Genomic DNA, 12,919 nt, shown 5'->3' with positions numbered 1-12,919 from the left:
GACTTTGGGATGCCTCTGTTACTCCAATTTTAAAAAATCTGTATCATGTTTTTTTCAGAATTAAGGACATTATAAAATTACAACCGGAGTAATTTGGATTCCAAAGCAAAAATGTATCAATGTTTCCAGCATTTTACAATGAAGACTCAATTGTAACCCATCTGTCATAAGTTCACTTCATGACCTGATCGATTTTCAAATTTTCCCACTGTGTTACTTACGTATCTACAGTTTTGCCCGCAGGATTTAAGCCACCAATAATATTAAAAGCAAAACCAGGCATGCTTGGTATTTAATATTATTTCCGTTTTAAACTCTGCTTTGAAAAGTCACCATTTAGTAATTATGCCCCTGTGAGTTTTCTATTTCCTAATATACCAAAGTACATGTTAGGAATTTGCCCAGCTACTATACTTTTGGTTGTGTCTTGATGTGTGGAATTGGTATGAAAGGTATGCATTTTAGTTTTCATATATAGTGCCATATAATATCTTTTATAGTAAATGTACAGCTGGTAAGCATTTTACTCCCTTCAGTGAAAGTCTGCATGTCCACTAACAGACTAGTTAAAGTTCCCAGGGGGCACAGAGGAACGCAGACTGGAAACACATTGGGATGAATATCTGTTTTGAATTGGAACAAGAAAAGCAGTGATCTAGCCGAGGTGTGTGCCTCATTGGGGGTTAAGTTTTTTATTCAACCTATGTACCAATTTATTGTTCCTTTGACTGAATGGTTTCTATTGTATTACCATATTTTTAAAAATAGAACCTCTGATACTGTACAGAGTTGTCAGCCATGGCATGCTGGAACAATTCAACAATTGTATTGCATTGCTTTTCCATTGCTGGAGGTCAATATCTACATAGCACATTCTCAAACTGCCATTGGGAACTTATTGAAAATGCATTGCCTATTCAAATAAAAAAGAATATTGCAGATTTTTCTCTATAAATCTTCTGCATTTAGTATGGAAGTTTAATAGATTGAAGAGTTTGAAAATGAATTAGCAAATTATTTATGGTGATTTTAACTTAACAAACTCCCATTAATAGATTTCCTCCTAACATTCCATTTGTAAGTAATAAATCTAGAATTGATTCCTTTCTGGTTGGTTCCCTAACAAATTGCTTGAGATGCGTCACACAAACAATCCATTATGTCACTACTCCTGGCTGATTTAGCAATTTGTAAACACCCGTATGCAGTACATCAGTCATGGTGAAATTTTCAGTGATAATCTATCCAATTTTTCAATTTAGCATCATTATTGTTTGTTGTCTTTTTATACATTTCTACATTCAAGGGAGGTTGACAACAAAGTTTCAGACATGATACAAATGGTAGAGAGGGCCCTGCTTGTGAGTTTTTATTGTACTGTCCTGGTGGTTTGCAAATAGTTTAAAACTGAAAACTTCTCTGCAACCAATTTCTAGTTGCACATATATTCTCAATCATACTGTATTTGCAATACCCTATATTAAAATCACTTTAATTTTTTACACATACAGCAATGGTTATAATTTCATTGGGATGTAGTCACCATCCCGATGCAGACAGAGCCAGCAGAAAGAATCCCAACACCAGAATCCTGACAGTACTCAAAATGCCGGCTCCAAAATCCCAACGGCTGCAATCCTGGTGGTTAGTATTAAGGTTTAGTCTGGCGTTAGGCACTAGGGGAAAGTTTAGGGTTAGGCTGCAGGAGGATATAGTTAGTGTTAGGCTGCGGGTGGGGGCGGCAAAGGTTAGGCTGCAAGAGGTGAGGGTTAGGCTGTGGGAAAGGTGGGTCAGGGGAAGGGTTAGAATGCATACCTGTATGTGTTGGGATTACGCTGCCAGGATTCTGACCACTGACATCAAGTACCTAACCCTTTTCATTATGTAACATGTTATGTCTGTAACACTCAGGATGCACTCAAAGTCGACAATAACAATGTCGACATTTGTAATGTTGACACCACAATGTCGACATTGTTAAAATATCAACAGGCAACATGTCGACATTCTCAGAATGGTGACATTAGGGTTAATCTGCGGGGCAGGAGGCTTAGGGCTTTGCACTAGGTGGAGGTTAAGGTTTGGCACTAGAGAGATATTTAGGGGTAGGGGTTAGGGGGAGAATACTCACCAGAACGTAACTATAAATGGCAGTCACATGTCTACCGGGTTCTGGAAAGCCCTGCTACAGCTGTCAGGACCAAGTAATGTTTCCCTACATTTTTTGATCTACTCTATGGGAGAAGCCCGGAGTGGAGATGCAGCTGCCTACTTTCAGGGATGGGGCTGGACTTTCACTTCATTAGGTCCCGCCTCTGTCTGCAGCATTATACAAGTCCATAGAGGGGGCAAAGATAAAATGATGTGATTGCTTCATTTTAGCCTCACTCTCTACCTAGAGACCACAATTCCTGGTGGTATTATCTACCTATCCTGCCCACTTCACTAGGAGATATGGCCACTCTTTCAGGGGTGCAGGGGACTGTCCGACAAATAGGGAGCCTCCCACACCTTCTGGGAGAGTAGGCAAGTATGGACCAGTTAAGTGATCCCTTGGACACCATGGATGATATGTTGACATATCATATCACATCCATATCACTCATCCATTTTGCCAGTGAAATGTAAACTTTATCAATATTGCTCCTTTTTAGATACAGTATATGTCCTTCAGAAACTATTTGTTTTATTTAAACCTTTTCATTTTGTTTGTGTTTCTGTTTGACAAATTTCATTGTTAGTAAATGAGAATGATCTTTAGGTTACAATACTTTTTACAATGATTAAACTCACATCTGTTATGACTTGTTTCCTAATAATAGTTGCAGCTTACCCATTATTATAATATTGGTATATTTTTGATGTTGTACTTTAGCTGTTATAAAGTTAATGATATTGAAACTATTCTAAATTCTAGCTATGCTTTAAGGAAATAGAAGAAAACTACCCCTGTACAGTACATCAAAACCTGATTAAACTCCCTGCGTAACACACTTCATCTGTCCAATTCACTACCCATTACTATCAATCCTAGGCATCCAATTAATTGTTGCAGTTGATATTACCTTGCTACCAGTCATTGGAATCATTTTAAGTATATATGTGTATATTAATTAGGTTAGCATTAAAGCACCATCACAGTCTTTTATTTATTAACATTTATTTCTGTCTCAACAGCATACTCTGCAGGGGTAAAGAGAGGCCAGGTGAAGGGGGTCTGACCTATTTATGGGAGGTGTGGCCACGTTCCATTAGGATTTTTCTTTAAAAAAAAAAAAAGATTTTTGCAGCCCTAAAACTAACATTTTCATGAATAATCTAAATGTGTTTTATAACATCTCATTTGTGTAAAGTCTTCTCTTATAGGAGGAGATGTATTAATAATTGAAAATAAATTGTGATCATCTCCTTCTCTGTTCATCTCTATACTGTACTGGCATTTTATTTGCTGGTATGAAGGATTACCGTACCTCCTCACCAGGATATCTCTTCTGATATAAATCTGTCCTATGTGTTTATGACCCGGGGAATAAAATGTGCGGTCATCAGGCAGTGAATGCTTAAGTTGCAGTAGAGTTTTGTACAAAAAAGCCTGTATGTTATAGACTTCTATAGCTAATGGAGCGTACACACGGTCAGATTTGTCAGACTTGTCAGATTTGTCAGATGAACGACTGAACGATTAAACGATTTGAACGATTTGGACGATTTGACCAAAGTTTTGAACGATTTGAACGATTTGAACGATTGAACGATTTTTGACTGCATTAAAATGAATGGAATCGTCCAAGTCTGACTGCAAACCCATCAGATGTCAGATATCGTTATCTGACAAACGGGAACGCGCATCGTTGATCGTCCATCGTTCAGGCATGTCAGATATGAACGATTTTTCATCAGATATGAACGACTGAACGATTTTTAAATCGTTATCGTCCATATCTGAAGAAAAAATCTGATCGTGTGTATGCACCATTACACTATCTATTGATGTTGGTGGCTAGTTTGTTTTTTTCTCTTTCCCCAGTTTACTTCATCTCATTTCCGTGCTCTCTCTTGCCCCACCTCTCTCTGATACTATTCCCATTTTCTTCACAACAATTATAAATGGTTGAAGTTTGATATTCATCCCCCTTTGATAAATATCTAACAGATAAAACCTTAAATAAATAAATAACGAATCATGCATTTGTCGTTTAAAATGTATCAAATGTATTTTTGATATCAAATTTAATTATTCAAATTTTAGTAATGGTGGCGGACAAAAAGAACAAAAACAAATAAGACAATGACTTGTTGATGCACTAGACCTTTATTGTCCCAACCAGAAAATTGATTTTGTGGATTGGAGGACAGTTGAACACCAATGATTGAGTTGTTGTATGCAAGTCATTGTCTTGTTTGTTTTTTCTTTTTGACCGCCACCTGTCACAAGCTGCAGTCGCATTCTGTTGGATGGCAGTTCTCGCAGGCCGGTTGCTGGGAGACAGAGACACCACGCTGTCAGCTCGTGAAGTCCTCCCATCTGGCTGACATCACTTCTGCTGAAACAGGATTGGTGCATCCTCCTTTTTCTACCTTGCTGATGCATTGTCAGATGCTGGTGATAGCGTTCCACGTGTTTCCGGTTCCGGTGTCTGCATCGTGTTGGTCAAGTATTCTGAACCTCGGCCTGTCTCCAGTGTCCAGCCGCTTGTGTCATCTCGACGGCACAGGTCGCACTCCAGCGACATCCACCACTTGTATCATTCCGGCGGCACTAGCCACACTCCAGCATCCTGCCACCTGTGTGAACTCACCAGCACAGGTCGCACTCCAGTGACATCCACCGCTTGTGTCAACCCGGCGGCACTAGCCACACTCCAGCATTCTGGCCATTGCCCAGCATCTCCAGTGTTTTCAACCAACTACACTACTACTTGTGTCATCTTGGTGGCACAAGTTGCACCACTGCATCAACAGTCGCTTGTGTCATCTCAACGGCACATGTCACATTTCTGCGTCATCTGCTATACTGCTCAAAGACTGCAACCACACCTGCCCTCAAGGCTGCCTACACAGCCCAGTGGCTGCATCTTCTACCAGCCATCAAGGCTGGTAACCAATTCCAACCCTCAAGGCTGCTACATGGCCCAGTGACCGCATCTTTCTACAAGGGGTACCACTATCATCTTCTTTGCTCCATCCTCAGGCTCTTCTACTATTCAGTATTGATTCCGCTCTAGACCTGTGACACCACCATAACAACATTTTAATAAATCAATAATTTAAACGCTTTGGATACCCACTGTCATCAGAACGCATTTCATACCTACGCACTTTGTCAAGTCCTTGGGACTGAAACGTGTTGGTTGATGACAGCGGAAAACTGGATTTTTGTGGGACGCCGATACTGGAAGATAAGTGCTAAGCTGGGAGAAGAGATCACTATATCCACAAGGTAGGAAATTATGGGCAGCTTAGACTAGGGCCCAGTGGACACCATTCTCCAGAAGGGCATAAATTGGAATCCTGCACCTTACAGAACTGGAACAGCACACTCTCAAAAAAAGGCTATAAATATTGATCTTTTATTGTTTTTCTTATGGTATTGCATTTACATTTTATATGTACATAGCGCTCGGTTTATTATTTTGATATTTTATTGCAGATCGATGTACCCTTGTTTGATTAAATGTAGTTTTAACTTGCTAAGGATAATTTGCAACCAGTTTAATGGCTATAGGGCCTGGTTCAGATATGTACACAATGCTGATATTTACACTGTTGAGTGCTTATCAGCTAACTGGCATGTCATGGTGGTACTGCACATGTGCCAAGGTACCTTATTTATGCCACTCGGAGTAAGGATTTCTTTATAACTGATTGACATTTAGGAACCATTTGGGGGTGGCCATCGGGAATGGCGGCAAAAATGCAGGCATTCCGCAACCATTTTTGGGGCATGTCCCAGCCTACGTCATGCTATCCCGTAGGCAGATAAAGTGGTTCTGAAGCCTCAGGCAGCCATTCTGCTTCACCACAGAGATACTGTACACTAATGGACAATTATCAAATGATCTGTCACTGCTGCTGCGTATGTGTACTCAGTTGCTTGGGGATTTGTGATGGCATCAGTGGGCATCTCACTACATACCAGTGTCTGGGACATTGGACCTAATACAGATATGTACGCTAATGCAATCGCAGCTGCTGTGCAAAAAATGCCAGAGTGTAGCACTGGCTTATAGTCTCGATTTGGATCCATTCATAAAAAAAACAGATCTACTGTATAGAGTATCATAATAGGCAGAGGCAGGGAGGTGTGATGCTGCGATTTGTCCAGCCCAGTCCTGGCTGCACAATGTCGATATTTGCATTTTCATGCAGAGGGGGAGCCATGACACCCAATATGCATAAACAGGTCCCACCCACTGCTGCTAAATAATGGAAATAATGTCATCATGACCTCTTCACATGAAAAAGTATTGATAACTGGGAGGCGGCTTGGTCTTCATGGAGTTTCCTGGACCATCCGGCAGAGAATAGTGAATATATCTACATATTTCAGGTTAATAAAGTTACCTACGCTACCATACAGTATCAACAAACAGGGATTTTCATTACAAATCTAATCAGGAGGCCTTAGATGACTCTTTCACACAGATACTTTTAATAACTATTTTAAAAATGTGATAATAATATGTGTTCATTATACTTGTATTTTTAAACCTGGATTTTAATGTTTTACATGTTTTAACTGTGCTGGGCACAGTTTAAGGACTTTGTGCAGATAGTAACAATTTGAGGTTGAATGATTTTTACAGCATTTTATGGTGCACACACAAAACCTAGTCACTTCTGATAAGGAAAAAGAGTAAATCTAGCTTATAATATTTAACTATCATTGTCTGAAGGACAAAACAAGTTGTAAAGAACTCTGGGTAATTTGTTAATGTGTGTACTATAATGCATACGTGCCAACTCTCCCTCATTGTCAGGAGACTCACTGAAATACGGTAATAGCAATCTCCCTGTCTCCTTGAAAAGTCTAGCAATCTCCCTGATTGCACCTTACCCCCATTATAAAGCTGTTATATTAAAAAAAAACAGAGATAAATACATTTAAATGGATCATTAGTATCAATTCCCTGCATTGGCTATAAGGCACAATGATCTCTATGGCTACATGCATTCTCTGAAAAGTATTAGTGTGTTTTCATCAATAAGTAGATCTTACTAACTGCTTTGGAGCTCATTTACATTTGGATGTGAATCAATTTTGTGACACGCCTCTCAGATGTAACAGTACACTCCCACTTTACCACCACGCTCATAGGTGCTGCTTTCACAATCTCCCTGAAATGCTTTTTCAAAAGTAGGCAAGTATGCTGTAATGTAATTATAATTCATGTTTATGGCATACTGGTTATCTCAATTTTGTCACTACCGAAAACCTAGAAGAATATTACGTGGGCTGCTAAGTGCGATGCACTGATAATAATAACTACAGTGGACACTATCTGCAAATTGCACAGATATGTCAAGTCCCAGCCAACATTTTCATAGATCACAAAAAATATGAGCAGCCTGAAAACGGGACATACTTTTGGAAGGGAAAATACAGTACATATATGCTGGGCTGCCAAGAGAAATCCTGGGCCCTGGTACATAAACTTCCTGGGGCCACCCGAGCCATACGCAGCGCATGTAATTTCCGTCATCAATTGGAGGGGGAGACAGGGCAAGATGTTATTGGCTGCAGCGCATAGCAACCGGATTAGTGTTCCCGCTAGACTGCGGGGCAGGGCACCGAGGGTGCAGGCAGGGAGTCTTTGCAGACCCCAATATTTTGTGAAAGTGGGTCCTTCACTGTAATTTTGGGGTACAGGATGCACTGCAGCATGTAAGTGCAATCACTATATATATATATATATATATATATATATATATATACAGTAATACTCTTACACACATATATATATATATATATATATATATATACAGTAATACTCTTACACACATATATATATATATATATATATATATATACACACACACACATATATTACAAACATACACATATTTAGATAGAGTAAATGGAGTCCCAACGAATCAGCTCCTAACATCCATGTCACTGGCTGTGTTTAAAAAATGACAGGAGCTGATTGTTTGAGGCTTTATCCCCATTCACTTTATCTCCATCCAAGGCTTGGTAAATAAACCCCTCAGACTGATTCGCACACAGATATACTAGTGTTACATATCAAAGTAATCAGTGCAGTCTTGTGGTTTTGTCATATCGTGTTGCAACTTAAATAGCTGAAACGACACAAAAAAGATGCTTTGCGTAAGCCGAGTGGCACAGGACCTTACGCACCGAAAAGGGCTGTTTGACTGCAGAAATAGATTATGAGGACATAATTGTATTTTTCATTCTAAAATATTATCTATTTCAACTTGCATGTCTTCCTTATATTGTGTATTTGCCTATAAAAGTTCTCAGTAATAAAATATCCTGTATGACTTCTGGTTATTATGTGACTTGTTTCTAGCTACAACTAGTAATATAAGGTAATTTTATAGATCTGAAGACCTGCTCTATACAGTAAAATATATAATTGTATAGCCACATTAAAGCAGTTTTCCACTTTTAGGTTATGTTAATGCATACTTTACTTGCCAACTCTCCCTTATTTTCAGGGAGACTCTCTGAAATAGTAGCTATCTCAGTGATTATCTGAAGAGTCTATAATTCTCCCTGATGGCACCTTACACCCTTTGTGAAGCCATTATGTTAAAAAAGTGATATATACAATACATTCAAATGGTTTAATCAGTGCCATTCGCTGCATTCATAGGCAAACGCAGGGGGAGTTTCCATTTGCCTGGAAACCCCTCCCCAGCCCACACCATAACTACAATAGAAATAGTAATATAATAGAATTTTACAAGTGCTGCATGTTATTCTCACTGTCACAAATGAAATAATGAGCACTACCTGTGGATCTTTTAACATGTATTAGCTAGTAATAAATAACCTGTGCATCAAATAGGAGATCTGGAAAACCTTCACTGTTAGGAATGTACTGCTATAGAGCCCCATATGTACATACATGTCCAGGGCATTGCTAGGTTGCTCCCAGACTTGCTCTAATACTCTGGAATGGTGCCCACAAATAAAATAAAAACATTCAGCTCAGGCAGGATGGCCCTACTGCCGCATCTAATGGCTTACTGTAATCACTGGTCCTCTATATGCTGGAACTATGACACACAATATACTTTGAATGACTCATATTAAAGCTGATTAAGTGCTAATTCTACCCTCTTCATGGACTGAACACACTCGCTCTAAAATTACGCATTTGGAAACCCCCCTCTATAAATCCTACGTTTGGCATTGGTTATAAGGCACAATGATAGGGATCATTGTGCCTTAGCAGGGCCGTAACTAGGGTAGTGCGGCCTGTACCATGGCACTGGGCACTGCAGGTCAGGGAGCACTGTTTGGGCCTGTCAATTTTCTGTATATTATAATTCTCACTTGTAGCTTCCTCTTATTTCATCTCCAGCATCTCCTGGCCTCCCATATCTCTTTCCCTGGCCCTTTCCCATGAGGCCATTCCCCTTTTTTGGGTACATTATGTCCCTTTGAAAAATGGGGGGAGGGGGGAGCGGCGCCCATGCTCTTTCTGGCACAGGGCACCAAAAAGTCTAGTTAAGGTTCTGTGCCTTTTAGTTATAACCAATGCAGGGAAATGGCACTGATTATGCATTTTCTGAAAAGTATCAGTGTGTGTTTTCATCAACAAGTAGATCTTACTAACTTTGGGTCTCGTTTACATTTGGATGTAAATCAATTTTATGACACCTCTCAGATGTAGCAGTACACGTCCACTTTACCACCGCACTCATAGGTGCTGCTTTCACACTCTCCCTGAAATGCTTTTTGAAAAGTAGACAAGTACTGTATGTGTTAATGAGGTTTTTTCACTTTGTGACATGTTTTCTAACACATTGCTATTAGATGACTTAATACTGATTACATGTTACTTTGTATACTGTATGAGACAAAAGATGTTTTCTGGATAAAATTTAAACCACTACAGAGTAATCATGAGATCAGGGCTATATCATTGGGAACACTAATAAAAAAATAAAAAAAAAATCAAAGCAATGATGAGAACTAGAAAGAAAACATATTGCGGTTGCTGCAGATTTGGAAGATAAATAGACGTACGTTACTCAAATGGAATGTCCACGGAAAATAGCTTATTTTTGCACATACAGTATACAGAACTGTACAAATTTCCAGATACACTACGCAAACTGGTGTACATTGCAGAAATGAGCAGTTCAGTTTTGATTCGGTGCAAATTAGCGCAAGTTTGGATTTACCTTATTGGCTATCCAATACGTGAGAATGCCGTATCCAATAAGATGCCGTTTTTCAGATCTGAACATAACCAAGTAAAACCGAACCGCTCATTTCCATTACATTGTATTTAGAAAAAGTTTTATGTAGAAATTAGTGAATTAAATTTATTTGAAAGAAAAATGCTGACAACTTATTTATATTTCCCCTTTAATTTTTCTAAAACAAATATAATGGGGTTTATCTAATAAACTGTGATGATACATTTTCTATTACTGCTTACTGGAGCAATAGATAATCTAATTTCTCCTGGGTTTTGAAAAAGACATTTCCAGGTTAGCTGGGTGATTCTCAGCTACCTGGCTATCAGCAGTAAGTGTCTTATCACACAAAGGCCAGTGCAGGGACCCTCGGCGGAAACATGCGATCTACTGTAGAACTGGAATTCTGACTTGGACTTTCACTTCCACTTTAGTTGAAAAAAATTACATTTTTTAATATAAAAAATTTATTCAACTACTATAGGATACCAAATGTATTACTTGAAATAAGCCACCTCTGGTTGTAGACTAATAAATAAGGAAAAAAACTATATCACCAAAGGAAAAAAATAAAAGTTGATTGGTTGGTAATTAATTTCTCTCCACCTTATTTCCAAGCTTTGATAAATATGTTTTTTGTACCATTTTTTCTTGCTTCTACAAAGTTTACTACAGCGCAAAATCAAGGAGGTATTGCTTTTGTCTCTGGTCTATATTACCTTAATCTTTTCCCCAAATCATCCTTATCCATGTGTAATCCATTCTTCACGATATCATAATAGGGTAATCTACAGTACCTAATGAAGATAAGACATTAGAGATGCTTAATATGTTTCAGCAAGTTTGATAGGGATGTAGTCGGCATCCCGGCGTGTGGGATGCCGACGGTCCTAATACTGGTGCTGAAATCCTGACAGGTCGGGATCCTGACACCAGTATCCCAAAGGCAAGAATCGGGGTGCACAGGGAGGATAGCAATAGCTAGCGGGGTTAGGCACTAGGGGGAGGGTTAGGGTTAGGCACCAGGTACAGAGGGTTAGGATTAGGGTGCGGGGAAGAGGTGGTTAGGTTTAGGCACTACAGGGGGGGATAGGTTTAGGCACTGGGGAGGGGGTGTTAGGCTTAGGCACCAGAGAAAGGTGGGTTAGTGTTAGGGTAGGGCTTACAAAAATACTTACCATTCACTCCAATGCGTGTCGGGATTCTGCCTTTTGGGATGCCGCTGTTGGTATTCTGACTAGCTGCATCCCAACAGCCGGGATATCATACCCAACCCGTTCGATGTATCATCAAATTAGGCCAAGTTGATGGCCTTTAACTCTTGATTTGGGGTTGGTTTAAAATAGCAATTTGTAGAATACTTTGGACTATATTTACAAAGTAGTATCTTTCGCGGAAATTGGTATGAAATACTGCCGGCCGCATGGCAGCGCCTGGACAAACAAAGCAGAGTTCCTGGCAGCAGAAGCCTGACAGCGCTGGAAATCCCAATCATCGATAGGTAAGTACTGACTAACCTAACCCCCTAACCCTAACCCTCCTTAGGGGTGCCTAACCCTAACCTCCCCCTGAAGTGCCTAACCCTAAACCCCCCTCTAAGTGCCTAACCCCCCCTACCCCACTTCCTAAAGCTAAGTCCCCTGGGGGGGTGCCAAACCCTAACCCTCCATGTCTCCAGGCGTCATTGAAATGTCAGGCATCTACATCTAGACACCCGGCATTTCACCCTCGCCTGGATATGACAGTCGGGAAGCCGGCTGCCGGTATTAAGGCAGCCGGCTTCCCGATTGTATACCCTTTCGCGGGAGTGGGATTGTATTACCGATGGCTTTTTAGCCACCGGTTCCAATTCCGACAAGGAGAGACCGACAGGCTGAGGTAAGTACGCTTTCCCTCCCCTCTCCCCCTCTTACCCTAACCCATCCTTTAGGAGTGCCTAACCCTAGTCTCCCCCCTAGTTCCTAAATCTATCCTTCTTGCTCCCTAAACCTATCCCTGCAAGGGGGGTGCCTAACCCTACCTCCCCAGGGGGTGTCCTAAACCTAACCCTCTCCCCCCCGCTGCTAACAGAATGGACGGCCGTACTTACCTCAATCGGGCCAGCGGCGTTCTGTATCCCGGCATCGAGATTATGACAGGCATCAGTATCTTGACACCTGTCATAACTTCATAGCCGGCATTGGGATTGTGACGGGCAGCCATGCGGCTGCCGGTCATACACCTACATCCCCTTTTGCAAGCCACAGCTTCTCGGTGGGTTGGAGCTGAAAATTTACAGTAGCACTCAAATTCATAAAAAAAAGGACACCAGGCTTTACATTAAATGTGAGTGATGATTTAAATTTTCAGGTCCAACCAGCAGAGAAGCAACGGCTTGCAAAAGCCACCAACTTGTATAGCCCTTTCACTGACAGTGCTAGATGTACAATGAACCAATTTGATGTTTACATATTAATGATTATGAAGTCTTGCATGTACTTCAAGATTATTTAGTGAATTATTTAATGTCAATCATGTCAAA

At 40.3% G+C, this 12,919-nt stretch overlaps 1 protein-coding gene across 4 annotated transcripts in view; it reads left to right on the top strand.

The window, feature by feature from the left end:
• TMEM100 (transmembrane protein 100) overlaps positions 1-12,919 on the top strand; it is an 84,487-nt gene that overhangs the window by 55,772 nt on the left and 15,796 nt on the right. The window contains exon 1 of one of the 4 annotated variants that reach the window (XM_088475146.1): positions 2,189-2,204. The exons of the other annotated variants lie outside the window; for them this stretch is intronic. The gene's annotated coding sequence lies outside the window, so the exon portion shown is untranslated. Of the gene's footprint in view, positions 1-2,188; positions 2,205-12,919 lie in introns of those variants that run through there. 4 annotated transcript variants of the gene reach the window in all.

The sequence above is a fragment of the Taudactylus pleione genome, unplaced genomic scaffold (genome assembly GCF_031769625.1).
Source record: "Taudactylus pleione unplaced genomic scaffold, aTauple2 ptg000016l, whole genome shotgun sequence".
Classification (NCBI taxonomy): domain Eukaryota; kingdom Metazoa; phylum Chordata; class Amphibia; order Anura; family Myobatrachidae; genus Taudactylus; species Taudactylus pleione.
The sequence above is the reverse complement of the archived record's forward strand: the minus strand, read 5'-3'. Positions and strand labels throughout refer to the sequence as shown.